We start from the raw sequence: 19,073 nt of genomic DNA, 5'->3' as shown, positions 1-19,073 counted from the left end.
AAACATGAATGTGATTGGTTGTCTCACTGGGTACGGTTGAAATGTCGTCCCCACTCTGAAGATCGATGCAGAGGTTTTTTGTCAGGAGCGTTTTCGCGTTTTCCGACCGCAGCTGGGGACGAGTCACGTGTACATAGAGAGCGGACCTGGGTCTTCGAAAGACTGGCGAACTACTGCGCACGGACGTCACACTGTTGACCAAACGGTCGACGTTATTGTCAGGGTGCTACACGGTTAAATAATATAAAGCTCTCAAAAAAATTAAGAGACCATTCCTAATTTCTCTTAAATCAGCATCTCTAAATGTATGGAAGCCATTCCATTCCAGTGTCTGTTAAATTCCAACAGAGGCACTCCTTATTTTACTTAATGAGGCACTGATTAGGTTATTACCTGAACCAAATTTAATTTGAGGAAAAAAAGCCACTGCTGTGGTCATCACTGTACTCTTGCCATAGGACCAGCTGGATGGCAAAAACAGTGCAAGTAGTACCTCAAAGTAAATTTGAATAAAAAAAACTATTCAGCATGACAGAAGAGTTGAAAAGAAAAGCTTTGAGTGAGGAAAAGGGTTCAATTCTGGCTTTACTGGCAGAGGAATACAGTGAGCGTCAGGTTGCTTCCATCCTGAAAATGTCAAGGGCGGCATAAAAACAAGGTCATGCAACAGACATGGGGGATAACAAGTCAAAAGACTGGCAGAGGGAGACTGTCCACTGACCGAGATGACCGTCAACTCATTCGAATGTCACTCAACATCTGTAGGATGACATCAAGTGACCCACAAAAAGAAAGGCAAACAGCAGCTGGGGTGGAGTGCACAGCAAGGATGGCTTGAAACAGACCTGGAGAGGCCTACAAGTCACAGTGTCTCAAACCCACTGTGAAATTTGGTGGAGGATCAGTGATGATCTGGGGATGCTTCAATAAGGTTGGAATTGGGTGGATTTGTCTTAGTGAAGGACACATGAATCAAGCCAAGTACAAAGTTATCCTGGAAGAACACCTGCTTCCTTCTACTCTGACAATGTTCCCCAACTCTGAGAATAGTTTTTCCAGCAGGACAATGCTCCATGCCACACAGCCAGGTCAATCAAGGTGTGGGTGGAGGACCACCAGATCAAGACCCTGTCATGGCCAGCCCAATCTCCAGACCTGAACCCCATTAAAAACCTCTGGAATTTGAACAAGAGAAAGATGGATGGTCATAAGCCATCAAACAAAGCCGAGCTACTTGAATTTTTGTGCCAGGAGTGGCACAACAATTTTACACAAACACATACCTATGAATAGTAAAACCAGAGAAACTGATAATTTAGCAGTGCTCTCTTAATTCTTTCCCGAGCTGTATCTGGGCGTGAGAAAATTAAGATCTACAAACGTCTGATTTTTTTGTTTTGATGAACACAATTCATCTTTCCTCACGCTGCATGAAAAGGCCCGTTTCGAAGTATGTCAACACAGGTAAAACTCTTTGTAATGATGACAAGTAAAAAGCCAGTACAGTGAAGTCGCGATATAAAAATATTTTAACCAGTTGTAAGAACCAACGAAAATCAATGGCACCCAATTTCATATATGTGACATTACGTTAGGTTACATTACAATGCGCCACCAAAACGTATGATACATAACGAAATTATTAAAACGTAACATATCTAACGAACACAATTACAACGTATCAAATGTTACTAGCGCCATTAAAACGTAAAATAACATACGAACGCCAGACAAACGAATGATATTTACGTACGCTATGAAAATGTATAAATAATGAAGATTTTTTTAACAAAATGTTTGACCTGTGTTTTAAATGTTTGACCTGTGGATGAGAAGGCAGTCACCCTACCAACTGTGCATACTTAGGCTGTCCAAAATCTCTGGGCTTGATACATCGGCCCACATTGAACTCTGCTATCTTCCCTAGATTCAGCAACCATTCTTTCCACTGCTGAGAAAATACTTGGGATATGTTATCATCCCAACCAATGTTATGTTTGCACATCTCCTGCAACAACATTTTATGTAGCAAAGTAAAGGGAGATAAAAATCCCAAGGGGTCATAAATTGAGCAGACCACAGAAAATTCTACATCTTGTGTGGCCTCTCTTCAATAACTAACTTAAACATGAATGTATCAGTCTCAACACACCAGCGGAGTCCTAGTGCACTTTCCACAGGTAAACTGTCCTTATCGAATTGCAGCTCCTTTGTCCTATTTATTCCATTTTCCTTTGGAATAGTAGCCAACACTGCACAGCTGTTCATGATCCATTTTGATAGGTGAAATCCACTCTGCATACAAGCAGTAATAAGGTCATGTACCATTTGTGCAGCCTCTTCCTCTGAGTGCATGGATTTCAGGCAGTCATCCATATAGAACTTACACCGAAGAGTGTCAATTACTTCTGCCTCGAAGAAAGCCTTGTTGTCCTCCGCAGACCTCTTCAAAGCATAATTGGCACAACTCGGTGATAATGTTGCTCCATACAGATGCACAGTCATCCTTTACTCCATACGTTTTTTATTCACATCCCCATTAGGCCACCACAAGAAGCGAAGAAAGTCTACATCCTTTTCAGACACCTTCACCTGGTGGAACATAGCTTCTGTATCTGCCATCAAAGCAACAGGCTCCTGTCTAAACCTTGTAAACACACCAAAAAGAGAGTTGGTGAGATCAGGACCCTGTAGCAGTTGGCAGTTAAGAGAGGTTCCTTTGAACACCACTCCACAGTCAAATACCACCCTCAGTGTTTTCTTCCTAGGATGATACACACCATGATGTGGAATGTACCAGACTTTACGATCACTACGCTTCAACTGATGTTGTGGTACCACCTCAGCATATCCTTTTTTGATTATACATCTTTTCTCACTGATGTATTCCTCATGATACTTGTCATTTCTTTTAAACTCACGTTCCAGACTTAGTATACGCAGTTCTGCAATGGTGCGGTTGTTTGGCAAGGTGATGTCATCCTTCTTGAATGGCAAGTCCATACAGTAATGACCTTTATGAACTTTTATGGAACGATCCTTTATCTCCATAAACCTTAAATATTCCCTTGACATGTCCAGCTCTTCCTCTGAGAACTTCTCATTGAAGTCTTGATTGTACTGAGCAATCAATAGTTGTTCCAATTTAGCAACAGAAATCCTATTGGCATTGTTAATGGGGCAGCCATTCTTGTCCCTACTGACATTGCCTCCTCTCAAAGGACCATTAACGACCCATCCCAATAGGGTCCTCACAGCATAGGGTCCCTCGTAATGACTATTGATTACTTCCCATGGCTCCATCAGCTTCCACTCGTGTTTCCTCTGGTGGTTCCAATTTATTTTCCTTGTCTCTAGTCGGAATATGAAGGATGCTTGGATGGTTTTGACTGCAAACATTGCAAGATAAGCGACTCCTACAGCCCTTGCTATATGGCCAGTCCGTAAGCAGCCAAAACAAACCCCTCTCCCTCAGAAAGTTGATCTTTTCCCGATGCATCTTCTTCCCCAGCTGTTGACACCATCCCAATAAATTACCACCATTGCAAAACAAATGAAGTCTTTGCGCTGTTATAAGTAGGCCCTTTATTTCCACTTGCCTGTTGTTTTATAGGTTTTAAATCCACAGCTGTATTGACAGCTGCAACAGTTGTAGCAAAACTGCTTCTGTTACTTGATTTCAATGGTACTTTAATCCTGCCAGCTGACTTAGCAGCAAAGCCTAATTGTGAATCCTGAATATCCCCCAAAAAAGAGGGTCAGACAGGAACTTGACGTTCAATGAAGTTGACTACATCAGAAAACATGTCTCTGTAGCCACACCGCTCCTGTAGCTCGCAAGCTACAGTTCTCCATCTTTCCCTTAGTTTGTATGGCAACTTCATGATAACAAGCCTAAAGTTGGATACAATATTAATCTCTTCCATATAAGCAACGTCTTCCATAGCAGTACTACATCCTCTTAGAAAGAGAGTATATGGCTGCCAAGCCTTTACGTCTTCAGACTTTATTGAAGACCAGCCAAAAGCTCTCTCCATGTACGCGTTTGCCATTTTAATTTAATTTCCAAAATGTTCTTTCAAAAGTGCCTTTGCCTTTTGATAACCTTGATCTGGCACCATACGATGACAACTCCTCACCAGCTCTTAGGGTTGGCCCCTGCTGTATTGTTCCAGGAAATACAGACAATCCTCTGCACTATTTGCCTTTCCCTCTATACAATATTCAAATTACTTTATAAATCTCCCATACAGCATGGGGTCTCCATCAAATACAAATATATCTCTTTGTGGTAGAGTGGCTAAGCATTGCTGTCATACAAGTAGGGCTGTAATGTCATTTTGCTCATCCATATTTACCTTGCCCATGAGGGGTTGACTGAACATCTTGAGTCCCATTTTGACGTCTGTGTTTAACCTCTTGCCCTGCTCTAGGCTTCATTGCATCTCTTTGAGGGATTAGAGAAACAGTCTGAGCAGGTCTAAAATAGGCTTGAGTCTGCAACCTGAGAGGGATTCCATATGACTGTCCTTGGTCCTGTGTATACGTTCTTTCCTTAGGGCGCAAATCCTGAGTCTCAGCTGATCATCTTGAACTTCCAGTGCATGTTTTTCTTTGAGAGCAGCAGCACGTTCAATACGCACTGCTTTCTCTGCTTTGGCCTTGAGACGTGCAAAGGAAAGAAATGAGGCCCTTCAAGGTTGTAGTAGAAAGGCCTTTGCCATTAAGATGTTTAGTAACTACATTTGACACACTCATCTGGGCCAATATCATGACTTGAAACAGAGGCGGCATCATTGTTAGTTGTAGTATTGATCTGAAACGGGTTTCCAGCATAATCCAACCACTTTTTAACATCCTCTGTAAATGGCTTATTGATAGTCACTATGGATGAAAACCAAGCATTTTGTTTTTCACTTTCATCTTCAGGGAGTGACAATTCCATAAAAAAAAAAGAGTTATGCATTTCATGAGCATCATTGTATAGCTTTAAAAACATTTTAAAATTTCTGCACACCAAAATTTTTTTCACTGTTAACCATAAGATCAATAACTTCTTTCTTCACTGTTAGCTTGTGCCAACTTTGTTCTTCCTTCCTTTCTGTAGGTGTTCAATCATTAAAGTCAATTCCTTAGGAGTTCATTTAAGTGCTCTTTTTTCCTTTACCAGAATGCTTTACAACAGAGGCACCAGCTTCAGTATCACTTTTTGCTTCCATGTCCAACATCGCACTCAATATAATCAAGGTAGCTAACACAATTAGCTTCAAAATAGCCTACAATGCATTTGAACAAACACCGCAAACAGCACTCACAGCTGCCAGATATAATAGACAACAACGTGATGTGAACAGCGTCACGATTTTACTCACTGCAGCTCAATGCTGCTTTCTACAATGCTCCTTTGTAGAAAGAGTAAATGCATACACCTACTGATTTGTTGTCCTTTAATGTCAGCGAAGTTTGATCTCGATGTTTGAGTCCTGTCCACAGCACGAAATGTAGTTGATTTCCTTGTTTGTGGTGTGATTCCAATAATCCCCCAAATAATTTTACAAACAATTGGATTCAATACATTAATCCATTCGACTCTTCACATCCCGTGATCCAGGTTTCTTACTTTTTGTAGTGACTATCATAGCCTAAATGTCCATTAGCCACTTCGTTAATTGATTATTGTGATGCTGGTCTCATTACGCGCATTAAATCAATTAAAGTCGTGATTTAGTTTGATGTTCCATTTAATATAAATTCATAGTTTTAACAAATGACTTTGATATTGTTACCGTAGTGCTGACTGATTGTTCAGAGAGAAAATAATCCTGTAGTGGTGGCTGTAAAGTATCATGGTGACAGCCGTTAAAAAACCATACGCTCCCATTACCAAGAACAAGTCAAACTTCCCACACCTGGCCATTTATCACAAATAACCCACCTCGTGACGTTAACGGGACTGACACCTATAGTTCCCTGGAATAGTGACATCCCAAAACAACTAAGCTATACAATACATGATATGGCTCCTACACTTTCAACTGCCAGAAAATGAAGACTTTATATGAATGTGCAGACTACAGTGTTCAAAGACAAAAAACAACCAGCAGGTAGAATTCAACGAAGCTGCCAGCTGAGGACATGTGAGGGGTCTATTTCTCATAGAGACTCTGATGTACTCAGCCTCTGGTTTGTTGTATATCTGGGCCTTCCACATTTTTTTTCTAACCTTGTTAGAGCCTGTTGTCCTCTGTCTTTTGAAGACTCGTGTACACCTTTCAATTAAATCTTCAGTTTGTGGGCAATTTCAAGCATTGTATAGCATTCATTCTTCAAAACATTGATTGACTCGTTTTTAGAGAAAGCTGTTTCTGTTTAGTAATTTTTGACCTTAAGACATGCCAGTCTTGTATGCTGTGACAACTCAAAACAGACACAAAGACAATGTTAAGCTTAATTTAACAAACCAAATAGCTTGCAGCTGTGTTTGATATAATGGGATGTGATTTTTCTAGTATCAAATTAACCATTTCACATGATTACTCAAGGACAAGTTATTGGAGTGATTGCTGCTAGAAATGGGGCCTGTCTAGATTTGATCATAAATGTCTTTTTCAAATAGTGATTGTGGTGTTTTTTACACCAGTAATATCTTGACTATACTTTGTTCAGTTGAATGCCACTTTGGTGAAAAGTACCAATTTCCATACATTATTACAAACTTTTTGCCGCCAGTGTACTTTTGAGAACTTTTTATTCTTGTATTGCTGTGTGGGAACCTGCAAGCAAGCATTTCTACTTCAAACCTAACTATTTGCATCTTATATTGCTGTTTTAGTAAGGTGTCCCAATATTTATTTGATTTGAATTAATATATGTCCTCATCGTGAAAAGTCGGGGTTTTGAGTAAATAAAGACCGTAGTTCTCACGAATGGTCTGGAATTGGCAACATTCATAAGAGGTGTAAAGATGACTAGGAAACGGGTATTTGGTGCTGTGTCGACAGTTACGTACACAGTCTTAACCGCAGGAAGTTGGGCGTTCACGTGGAAGTTCAGAGGTGGAATAGTAAGAAAGCTGGACACTTAGGCCTAAGTCTATTTAGAGTGGACAGACTAAGTTTAGCCCTGGACAAAAAAAAATATCATCCAATGAGCTTGATAATTTTTTTAGTCGTGGACTAGGCTCAAATGTGTTATTGAAACTATATCGGCTGAAATAATATTTTTGTTGTACAAACTAAATCAGTAGCCTAATGTTACAGGCCTCTCCTCTATCTGCCAGATTTTGTGTGTTTGGTCGTTAAAGAGACAAGCTGCAGCGGTGATAGGTCAAACCAGGGAATAAAGGTTCCAAGTTTTGTCTCCTGCCCCCCCTCCCAGCACCTTTATTTCAACAAGGAACACAAACTGAGACCAAGATCTTTTACAGCAAAACTCTTGCTGTAATTCTCTTAGAGACCACAGGTTTTAATGTACACTGCCTGGCAGTGTCTGTTTGGTCCCTTAGGTGTAACCCAGGAACAGTTTTTTTTTCTAAACAAATGCAGCACACTTGTCTTCACACAGTGAATATACAAACAACACTTACAATATTTTCATCATTAGTGACATATTGATGACATCACTTTTAGACGTTAAAATACATATATATTTAGACATACATTTACAAAATGCATTTCATCTTGCAGTCACCAGTATACTCTAACACACAGTAGTAATCTTGGTAGTAAGGCCACAACTCGCCCCTCTAAAGCAGATATCCCTATTTGGAGCTATGGTTAGCACTCTCGATCTGGAAACCAACCATCACAGGGTTTGAGACACAGCCTGCCAAATTGTCACTGTACATTTCAAAAATGTATAAAAAAAAATATTATGCATGTATTTTCAAATACATTTTCAAATGCATCTACAAATTTTTTTGGTACATGTTATATGCATTTGGTAATATTTCAATCTTTCTTTTTAAATGTATCCCCATTTATTTTCGATATATATATTTTAGATGTGTTTATCTTCCGTATATAATACTCGACACATTTGACGCTCTTTCATGCACCTCTACACTCGCTGCATGCGTACTTTCACTTCACTGTTCATATTTCTATAGGTGATTTTATTTAATTAATTAAACTGTTAAATCAATGTGTGCACTCCCTTATTTGTTGCAGTGTAAAAGCGTGGTTGGAACAGTAACCAGGTACTAGTAGCTATGAAACACGTCATGGATCTTCTATAACAGTGCAAAAGTCACCTGACAATTTAAGTCCAGCAATTGCAAACCTACTGTACTACAGGAGAAGGTAACAGACATCGTGGTCTTACAATAAGACGTACTAAAATGTCATTGTTCTGTATTTGTTCTGTTAAATGGCAATAAAGTTGAATCTATTCTAACATATCTATGGCCAGCCAGTGGCACAATATCAAATTAAATTCATTTTCTTTTACAACAAAATACTGCTTGTCTTGTGACGTCACCAGGCAAGACAGGTGCTGGTCATAAAACTTGAATATCATCAAAAAGTTGATTTATTTCAATAATTCCATTCAAAAAGTGAAACTTGTATATTATATTAATTCATTACACACAGACTGATATATTTCAAATGTTTCTTTCTTTTAATTGTGATGATTAGAACTGACAACTAATGAAAATCCCAAATTCAGTATCTCAGAAAATTTGAATATTACTTAAGACCAATACAAAAAAAATATTTTTAGAAATGCTGGCCAACTGAAAAGTATGAACATGAAAAGAATGAGCATGTACAGCACTCAATACTTAGTTGGGGCTCCTTTTGCCTGAATTACTGCAGCAATGCAGCATGGCATGGAGTCAATCAGACTGTGGCACTGCTCAGGAGTTATGAGAGCCCAGGTTGCTCTGATAGTGGCCTTCAGCTCTTCTGCATGGTTGGGTCTGGCGTATCGCATCTTCCTCTTCACAATACCCCATAGATTTTCTATAGGGTTAAGGTCAGACGAGTTTGCTGGCCAATTGAGAACAGGGATACCATGGTCCTTAAACCAGGTACTGGTAGCTTTGGCACTGTGTGCAGGTGCCAAGTCCTGTTGGAAAATGAAATCTGCATCTCCATAAAGTTGGTCAGCAACAGGAAGCATGAAGTGCTCTAAAACCTCCTGGTAGATGGCTACGTTGACCTTGGACCTCAGAAAACACAGTGGACCAACACCAGCAGATGACATGGCACCCCAAACCATCACTGACTGTGGAAACTTTACAATGGACTTCAAGCAACGTGGATTCTTCCTCCAGACTTTCATCAGAGAACATAACTCAGCAGCAGTCCAGTCCTTTTTGTCTTTTGCTCAGGCAAGATGCTTCTGACACTGTCTTGTTCAAGGGTGGCTTGACACAAGGAATGCGACAGCTGAAACCCATGTCTTGCATAAGTCTGTGCGTGGTGGTTCTTGAAGCACTGACTCCAGCTGCAGTCCACTCTTTGTGAATCTCCCCCACATTTTTGAATGGGTTTTGTTTCACAATCCTCTCCAGGGTGCGGTTATCCCTATTGCTTGTACACTTTTTTCTACCACATCTTTTCCTTCCCTTCGCCTCTCTATTAATGTGCTTGGAAACAGAGCTCTGTGGACAGCCAGCCTCTTTGGCAATTAACTTTTGTGTCTTGCCCTCCTTATGCAAGGTGTCAATGGTCGTCTTTTGGACAGCTGTCTAGTCAGCGGTCTTCCCCATGATTGTGTTGCCTACAGAACTAGACTGAGAGACCATTTAAAGGCCTTTGCAGGTGTTTTGGGTTATTTAGCTGATTAGAGTGTGGCACCAGGTGTCTTCAATATTGAACCGTTTCAAAATGTTCAAATTTTCTGAGATACTGAATTTGGGGTTTTCATTAGTTGTCAGTTATAATCATCACAATTAAAAGAAATAAACACTTGAAATATATCAGTCTGTGTGGAATGAATGTATACATTATACAAGTTTAACTTTTTGAATGGAATTACTGAAATAAATCAACTTTTGATGATATTCTAATTTTATGACCAGCACCTGTAAGTCAGTTATGAGAGGTCCAAACATTGATGCCAATAAGATTTAATTTCTAATATTTCCCAGATTAGAGAAGTAATCAGAAATGTTGTTCTAATAACACTGAAATATGGCAGAGAACACAAACTCAAGGACAGTAACAGAGCACAAGCTAAAGATGCTGAGTGAAAACAACTTTCTCTTCAGTGATTTTTCAGTGTCATTCATTGACCTAATGAAATGTAATATCTGCTATTGACAATCTATTTAAAAACGCTAAGCATGTAACAAAATTAACAAGTAGCTAAGAGATTTTAGAGTGAGTTCAGGTGATGAATGGCCTTATAGATACAGCCAGCACAGCCAGGTTCCTGCCTTATCACAAGGTTTATTTAAAGACATTATTAAGGCTGGGTATCTGTATTGAGCAGATTGGCAGATGTAATAAAGACATTTAAAAGAGTTTTGGCCCATTATACCTGAACTAAGAATCTGTGTTCCCCAGCGTGCTGTCTGGTACTGCAGGCCGGCCTGTTGCCTGTGACCTGGGAACCTTTCAGGATCTTTGCCTGTATTTAGTGTTTCCATCTGAAAGTACTGCCACCTTGTGGACAACTGTGGCATTGCAGACAAGTTGTAGTGACTGACTTCATCACTCAGATTTATGACAATCAGGAACTTGGTGGTCTGCCTGGTAGTCAACATACTACCATACATTTAAATGCTGAATAGGGCTTATAAAAAGTACTGGTTTGCCTAATACTTTACATGCTGAGATCAATGCTGGTTCTGCAATCTGTTATTAGATCAAACATTTAAATTATATAAAATGTCCACAAATGTAATATTATTATTTTTTTACAATAAACAATTGTTTATTACAGTAACTTTAGTATTGCTGATTTGAATATATTTCCATCCATCTGCTTCCAGATTCTGTCTGGGGTCCATCTTTGCTGGACTTCCATTGCAGCGGTCACATGATGTCTATCTCCCAAGTCCATACTGTCGAGAAGAGGCAGAGAAGATGTGTGTTAGAGCATCAGAATACAACATGGATCAACACTGGTTTTATGATTGAATTTGGCATCGTACTTGGTAAATGATTTGTATACCGATCAACGGCCAAACAGTAATTAGAGCAGGATGAAGTCAGACAGGACAAGGGTGGAATCAGGCAGGAACAGGCTGGACCAGGGTCCAGTCAGGTAGGACCAGGTTGGAGTTAAACAGCACCCGGGTGGAGTCAGACAGGACTAGGGTAGAGTCAGGCAGGACCAATGTGTAGTAGGGCAGGACGAGGTTGAAGTAGGGCAGGACCAGGGTGTAGTCAAGCAGGATCAGGGTGGAGTCATGTAGGATCAGGGTGGAGTCATGCAGGATTAGGCTGAAGTCAGGTATGACCAGGGTGGAGTCAGGTATGACCACGGTGAAGTCAGGCAGCTGACTACAAGACCACACAGGTAGGAAAGACTGCAAACTGCTAGTTCTTAAATCCTTTTCGACCAGGGAAAGCCAGTGTAGCCATGAAGGGCAACAATAGATCACTAAAAGTCAACACAAGGAAGGAATAGTCCAAGATCAAGGACTTTTCCTTCATGTGCGCCTCCTTTCTCCATGTTTGACCTCAATTATCAAATGCAGCATCAAAGGGCACAAGTAGCTTACTACAAGTCAACACAGGGAGGATTCCTTAATTACCATGCGAACTGAGTGAAGCCAGTGTTACAAATAGTCAACACAAAGAAGGAATACGACAAGATGCAATTTTATTTAAAAAGACCCTTTAACATCAGCAGTTGTCACAAAATTCTGTTACAGACACCCAGCCTGAAACCCCAAAGAGCAAGCAATAACTGTTTAGATACTCAGTGGCTAGGAAAAACTCCCTAATAGGTTAAAATGTAGGAAGAAACCTAGAGAGGAACCAGACTCTGAGGGGTGGCCAGTCCTCTTCTGGCTGTGCTGGGTGAATATTACAAGAGCACATGATTATAATAATTAATAAATGCATGTGGGCTGTTTCTGGAGTCCATAAACAGAATCCAAGTCAGCTGCATGACCAGGTGGACAAGGACAGGGAAAATCAGGTGAGGTGAGAGCAGTGGCAGCTGGAATCGTCAGGCACCAACATAAACTGCAGCACAGCCAGGAGGATTTTGGACACTGAGAGCAAACAGTCCTTTGGGCCTGGTAGTCCCGTGGTGTGGTCCCAGGGCTCATGTCCTCCTAAGTTTAAGCAGAACAGGAAGAAAAGGAAAGATACAAGATACCTTCTCATATGGCACAATAAAAAAGCAGTAAACACACCTTGGGGCTGACATAGGAGGGCCTAGCGACGCTGTGGCCCTATATGAAGGTAAAACCAGACAGGGCCTAACAGGCAGTAAGTAACCCCACCCACGTTGCATTTACTCACAGACAATGCTGAAGAGATGAGTCTTCGGTAGACACTTAAAGGTTTGGAAAGAGTCTCTAACCTTAATCGGCAGATCATTCCACAGAAGTGTAGCTTGATGGGAGAAAGCACTGCCTCCATCTGATTGTAAAGATTTTCTCCTCATCCCAGCGCATGTCCATCTATCTTGAGTGAGGAAATGTAGCCTCTAAGGGCACAAGTATCTCAATAAAAGTCAACACAAGGAAGGATCAATCCATGATGAAGGTCTTCTCCTTCGTGCGCTTGTGCTCATTCCCCTTTGGTTGACGTGACTGAAAAACTGTAGCCTCTAAGGGCACAAGTAGTTCACTAAAACACTCAACACAAGGAAGGAAAACTCCATAATGAAGGTCTTCTACTCGCTGAGCACGTCCTCCTTCCTCCTTGGTTGACCTGAGTGAAGACCTGCAGCCTCTAAGGGCAAGAAAATCTCACTCAAAGTCAACACAAGAAAGGAACAATCCATGATGAAGTTCAACTCTTCACTGCCCGCGTCCTCCTTCCTCCTTGGTTGACCTGAGTGAAGACCTGCAGCTTCTAAGGGCAAGACAATCTCACTCAAAGTCAACACAAGAAAGGAATAATCGAAGACGAAGGTCTTCTCCTCACTGCGTGTCCTCCTTCCTCCTTGGTTGACCTGATTGAACAAATGCAGCCTTGAAGGGCCCAAGTGGCTCACAAACAGTCAACACAAGGAAGGAAAACTCCATGATGAAGGTCTTCTCCTCGCTGTACACGTCCTCCTTCCACCTTGGTTGACCTGAGTCAAGAACTGCAGCCTCTAAGGGCAAGAGAATCTCACTCAAAGTCAACACAAGGAAGGAATACTGGAAGATTAAGTTATTCTCCTCGCTGCGCTTATCCTCCTTCCTCCTTGGTTGACCAAGTGGCTCACTAACAATCAACACAAGGAAGGAAAACTCCATGATGAAGGTCTTCTCCTCCCTGCCCGAGTCCTCCTTCCTCCTTGGTTGACCTGAGTGAATAACTGCAGCCTCGAAGGGCTAGAGAATCTCACTCGAAGTCAACACAAGGAAGGAATACTGGAAGACGAAGTTCTTCTCCTCAATGCGCGCGTCCTCCTTCCTCCTTGGTTGACCTGATTGAACAAATGCAGCCTTGAAGGGTCCAAGTGGCTCACAAACAGTCAACACAAGGAAGGAAAACTCCATGATGAAGGTCTTCTCCTCGCTGCACGCGTCATCCTTCCACCTTGGTTGACCTGAGTCAAGAACTGCAGCCTCTAAGGGCAAGACAATCTCACTCAAAGTCAACACAAGAAAGGAATAATCGAAGACGAAGGTCTTCTCCTCACTGCGTGTCCTCCTTCCTCCTTGGTTGACCTGATTGAACAAATGCAGCCTTAAAGGGCCCAAGTGGCTCACAAACAGTCAACACAAGGAAGGAAAACTCCATGATGAAGGTCTTCTCCTCGCTGTACACGTCCTCCTTCCACCTTGGTTGACCTGAGTCAAGAACTGCAGCCTCTAAGGGCAAGAGAATCTCACTCAAAGTCAACACAAGGAAGGAATACTGGAAGATTAAGTTATTCTCCTCGCTGCGCTTATCCTCCTTCCTCCTTGGTTGACCAAGTGGCTCACTAACAATCAACACAAGGAAGGAAAACTCCATGATGAAGGTCTTCTCCTCCCTGCCCGAGTCCTCCTTCCTCCATGGTTGATCTGAGTGAAGACCTGCAGCCTCTAAGGGCAAGACAATCTCACTCAAAGTCAACACAAGAAAGGAATAATCGAAGACGAAGGTCTTCTCCTCACTGCGTGTCCTCCTTCCTCCTTGGTTGACCTGATTGAACAAATGCAGCCTTGAAGGGCCCAAGTGGCTCACAAACAGTCAACACAAGGAAGGAAAACTCCATGATGAAGGTCTTCTCCTCGCTGTACGCGTCCTCCTTCCACCTTGGTTGACCTGAGTCAAGAACTGCAGCCTCTAAGGGCAAGAGAATCTCACTCAAAGTCAACACAAGGAAGGAATACTGGAAGATTAAGTTATTCTCCTCGCTGCGCTTATCCTCCTTCCTCCTTGGTTGACCAAGTGGCTCACTAACAGTCAACACAAGGAAGGAAAACTCCATGATGAAGGTCTTCTCCTCCCTGCCCGAATCCTCCTTCCTCCTTGGTTGACCTGAGTGAATAACTGCAGCCTCGAAGGGCTAGAGAATCTCACTCTAAGTCAACACAAGGAAGGAATACTGGAAGACGAAGTTCTTCTCCTCAATGCGCGCATCCTCCTTCCTCCTTGGTTGACCTGATTGAACAAATGCAGCCTTGAAGGGCCCAAGTGGCTCAAAAACAGATAACACAAGGAAGGAAAATTCCATGATGAAGGTCTTCTCCTCAATGCGCACTTCGTCCTTCCTCCTTGGTTAAACAAGTGGCTCACTAACAGTTAACACAAGGAAGGAAAACTCCATGATGAAGGTCTTCTCATTGCGCACATCGTCCTTCCTCCTTGGTTGACCTGAGTGAAAAACTGCGGCCTCAAAGGGATCAAGTTGCTCACTAAAAGTCAACACTAGAAAGGAACAATCCATGATGAAGTTCAACTCTTCACTGCCCGCGTCCTCCTTCCTTCTTGGTTGACCTGAGTGAAGACCTGCAGCCTCTAAGGGCAAGACAATCTCACTCAAAGTCAACACAAGAAAGGAATACTCGAAGACAAAGGTCTTCTCCTCACTGCGTGTCCTCCTTCCTCCTTGGTTGACCTGATTGAACAAATGCAGCCTTGAAGGGCCCAAGTGGCTCACAAACAGTCAACACAAGGAAGGAAAACTCAATGATGAAGGTCTTCTCCTCGCTGCGCACGTCTTCCTTCCTCTTTTGTCGACATGAGTGAGCAACTGTATGCTCTAAGAGCACAAGTGGCTCACTAAAAGTCAACACAAGAAAGGAACAATCCATGATGAAGGTCTTCTCCTCGCTGCGCGCGTCCTCCTTCCACCTTGGTTGACCTGAGTGAATAACTGCAGCCTCGAAGGGCTAGAGAATCTCACTCGAAGTCAACACAAGGAAGGAATAATCGAAGACGAAGGTCTTCTCCTCACTGCGTGTCCTCCTTCTTCCTTGGTTGACCTGATTGAACAAATGCAGCCTTGAAGGGCCCAAGTGGCTCACAAACAGTTAACACAAGGAAGGAAAACTCCATGATGAAGGTCTTCTCATTGCGCGCGTCCTCCTTCCTCCTTGGTTGACCTGAGTGAAAAACTGCGGCCTCAAAGGGATCAAGTAGCTCACTAAAAGTCAACACAAGAAAGGAACAATCCATGATGAAGGTCTTCTCCTCGCTGCGTGCGTCCTCCTTCCTCCTTGGTTGACCTGAGTGAAGAACTGCAGCCTCTAAGGGCAAGACAATCTCACTCAAAGTCAACACAAGAAAGGAATAATCGAAGACAAAGGTCTTCTCCTCACTGCGTGTCCTCCTTCCTCCTTGGTTGACCTGATTGAACAAATGCAGCCTTGAAGGGCCCAAGTGGCTCAAAAACAGATAACACAAGAAAGGAAAACTCCATGATGAAGGTCTTCTCCTCAATGCGCACGTCGTCCTTCCTCCTTGGTTGACCAAGTGGCTCACAAACAGTCAACACAAGGAAGGAAAACTCCATGATGAAGGTCTTCTCCTCGTTGCCCACGTCTTCCTTCCTCCTTGGTTGATCTGAGTGAAGACCTGCAGCCTCTAAGGGCAAGACAATCTCATTCAAAGTCAACACAAGAAAAGAATACTCAAAGACGAAGGTCTTCTACTGATAGCACGTCCTCCTTCCTCCTTGGTTGACCTGATTGAACAAATGCAGCCTTGAAGGGTCCAAGTGGCTCACAAACAGTCAACACATGGAAGGAAAACTCCATAATGAAGGTCTTCTCCTAGCTGCGTGTGACCTCCTTCCTACTTGGTTGACCTGAGTGAAAAATTGCAGCCTCAGAGGTCACAACTAACTCTTTAAAAGTCAACACAAGGAAGAAATTTTACAAGATGAAGGTCTTCTCCTGCATGCGCACATCGTCTTTCCTGCTTGTGTAACTTGATGGAGCAACTGCAACCTCTAAGGGGCACAAGTAGCTTACTTAAAGTCAACACAAGGAAATCTCCAAGACAAAGGTCTTCTCCCTGCGCAAGTCCTTCATCCTCCTTGGTTGACCTGAGTGAAAAACTGTAGCCTCTAAGGGCAAGGGTATCTCTCTCAATGTCAACACAAGGAAGGAAAATGTTATGATGATCTCCACCCTGTGCGCGTCCTCCTTCTTCCTTGTTTGACCTCAATTAACAAATGTAGCCTCTGAGGGCACAAGCAGCTTACAAATGTCAACACAAGGAAGGACAATTTGATGAAGATGGAAACTCGACAGTCATGTTCTTCACTTCTCTGTGCGAGTCTTTGTGTGATCTCAGTGAACAGCTCACTACACATCAACATGAGGTAGGAATACTCTATGATGTCTTTTTCCTCCTTATGGCCCCTGGCCACATATTATTTGGCAACACCCTCTCTGTGTCTTATCGATTAAACAGATAGTGGATACATGCAATCATAGATATGAAAAAAATAAAGCAGTAGACTGCGCTACTGAGAGACAGGCAAGTTTGTGTAAGAGTAGGTATTATAGTTAGAGTATACAAACATTACACAGAGCTTCATAAATGACAGCAGTAGACTGTGCTACTGAGAGACAGGCAGGTCTTTGTAAGAGTAGATATTATATTGAAAGTATACAAATATTACAGAGAGCTTCATAAATGAGAGCAGTAGACAGCGCTACTGACGCAGTAAAGCATTAGCCAATGGCTTCCCAGGCCACAGAACACAACAAAGACTGCTCACATAATAAATTTATTTGTTCAGTGATACTGAGACCACAAGCAGCACCCATTAAAAGTGACAGACAATAAAATCAGTATAGGCTACCTGTAGTCGCTCCTGGTGTAGAGGTCTTGGCTACAGCCTCCAGTGACCATATACTGCTGAAGTATGTGTTCAAATCCTGCCCATGGCTATTTCAGCACAATCTCTGCTCTATCTGTCATAACTGCTTTCTCAACTCACTGTCCTCTAAGTACACTGCTCCTCTTGGAAACATTGTTATTTCACACTGTTGTTTAGGGAACACTGCTATTCAAACACACTGTCCTCTAGGAATCACTTATTTTAAGCACACTCTCCTCTAGAGATGACAGCTATTTCAACACACTATCTACTAGGGACCACTGCTATTTCAACACACTCTCCCTTTATGGAACATATTTATACGCACTCTTCTCTAATGAGCACTGCTATTTCAACACACTCTGCCAACATGGAACATATTTTAACATACTCTTCTCTAGGGACCACTGCTATTTCAGCAAAAACTATTTATTCTGTCCTTGCTCTCTACTATTGTCTTGTCTAATAAACATTTTAAGAACAGAGGGAGTGTTTTCAGTACACATCATGGTAAATAAACATAAAAAAGGGTGTCCTACCAGACAACTCCCACATTCGCTCTTGAGTGGATAGGCTAAGAGAAGATACTGACAGAGTTGGTGATTTGGAGAAACCTGATCCTCGTAATTGTTACTGTGGTAGCCATTCCATCCTCCAACATGAACCTGGAGAGTTTCCAATGTGACCCTGAAATAGAGAAAATGTGGGGTGTTGCTTTTGGGGTTGAATTTGAACTAAAATCACAGTTTGAAGACTGACTGTGTAGTGCCACAGTGTCAATGGAAGGCATCCTTGTAAGAACTGGACAAGGTCAAGGAATCCTGTTATTTCAACACCGTCCACTCTAGGAAACACTGCTATTTCAACACACTCCCCTCTAGGAAACACTGCTATTTCAACACACTCTCCTCTAGAGAACACTGCTTTTCAACACACTCCCCTCTAGAGAACACTACTATTTCAACACACTCCCCTCTAGAGAACACTACTATTTCAACACACTCCCCTCTAGAGAACACTGCTTTTCAACACACTCCCCTCTAGGGAACACTACTATTTCAACACACTCCCCTCTAGAGAACACTGCTTTTCAACATACTCCCCTCTAGAGAACACTGCCATTTCAACACACTGTCATTTAGGGAACTGCTATTTCAAAACACTAACCTCTAGGGAACACTGCTATTTCAGCTCACTCTCATTCAGGCCCACTGCTATTTCAACACCGTCCACTCTAGGGAACACTGCTATTTGAACACACTCCCCTCTAGAGAACACTGCTATTTCAACACACTCCCCTCTAGGCAACACTGCTATTTCAACACACTCCCCTCTAGAGAACACTGCTATTTCAACACACTCCCCTCTAGGGAACACTGCTATTTCAACAGGCTCTCATTCAGGTCCACTGCTATTTCAACACATTCCCCTCTAGGGAACACTGCTATTTCAACACGCTCTCATTCAGGCCTACTGCTATTTCAACACACTCCAATCTAGAGAACACAGCTATTTCAACATGCTCTCCTCTTGGGACAGTGATGCATTTTTTCTTAATTTGTCTCTTTACTCATTCAGTCTGAAATTAATATCAAACAATTGCTATATTGGTTCTTGATATGGAAACTCCTATGGCAACTGGTTGTTGTCACAGCAACTACTATAGTTACTCCTTGTTTATATGGTCA

Source organism: Esox lucius, chromosome 1, assembly GCF_011004845.1.
Source record: "Esox lucius isolate fEsoLuc1 chromosome 1, fEsoLuc1.pri, whole genome shotgun sequence".
NCBI lineage: Eukaryota > Metazoa > Chordata > Actinopteri > Esociformes > Esocidae > Esox > Esox lucius.
The sequence above is the reverse complement of the archived record's forward strand: the minus strand, read 5'-3'. Positions refer to the sequence as shown.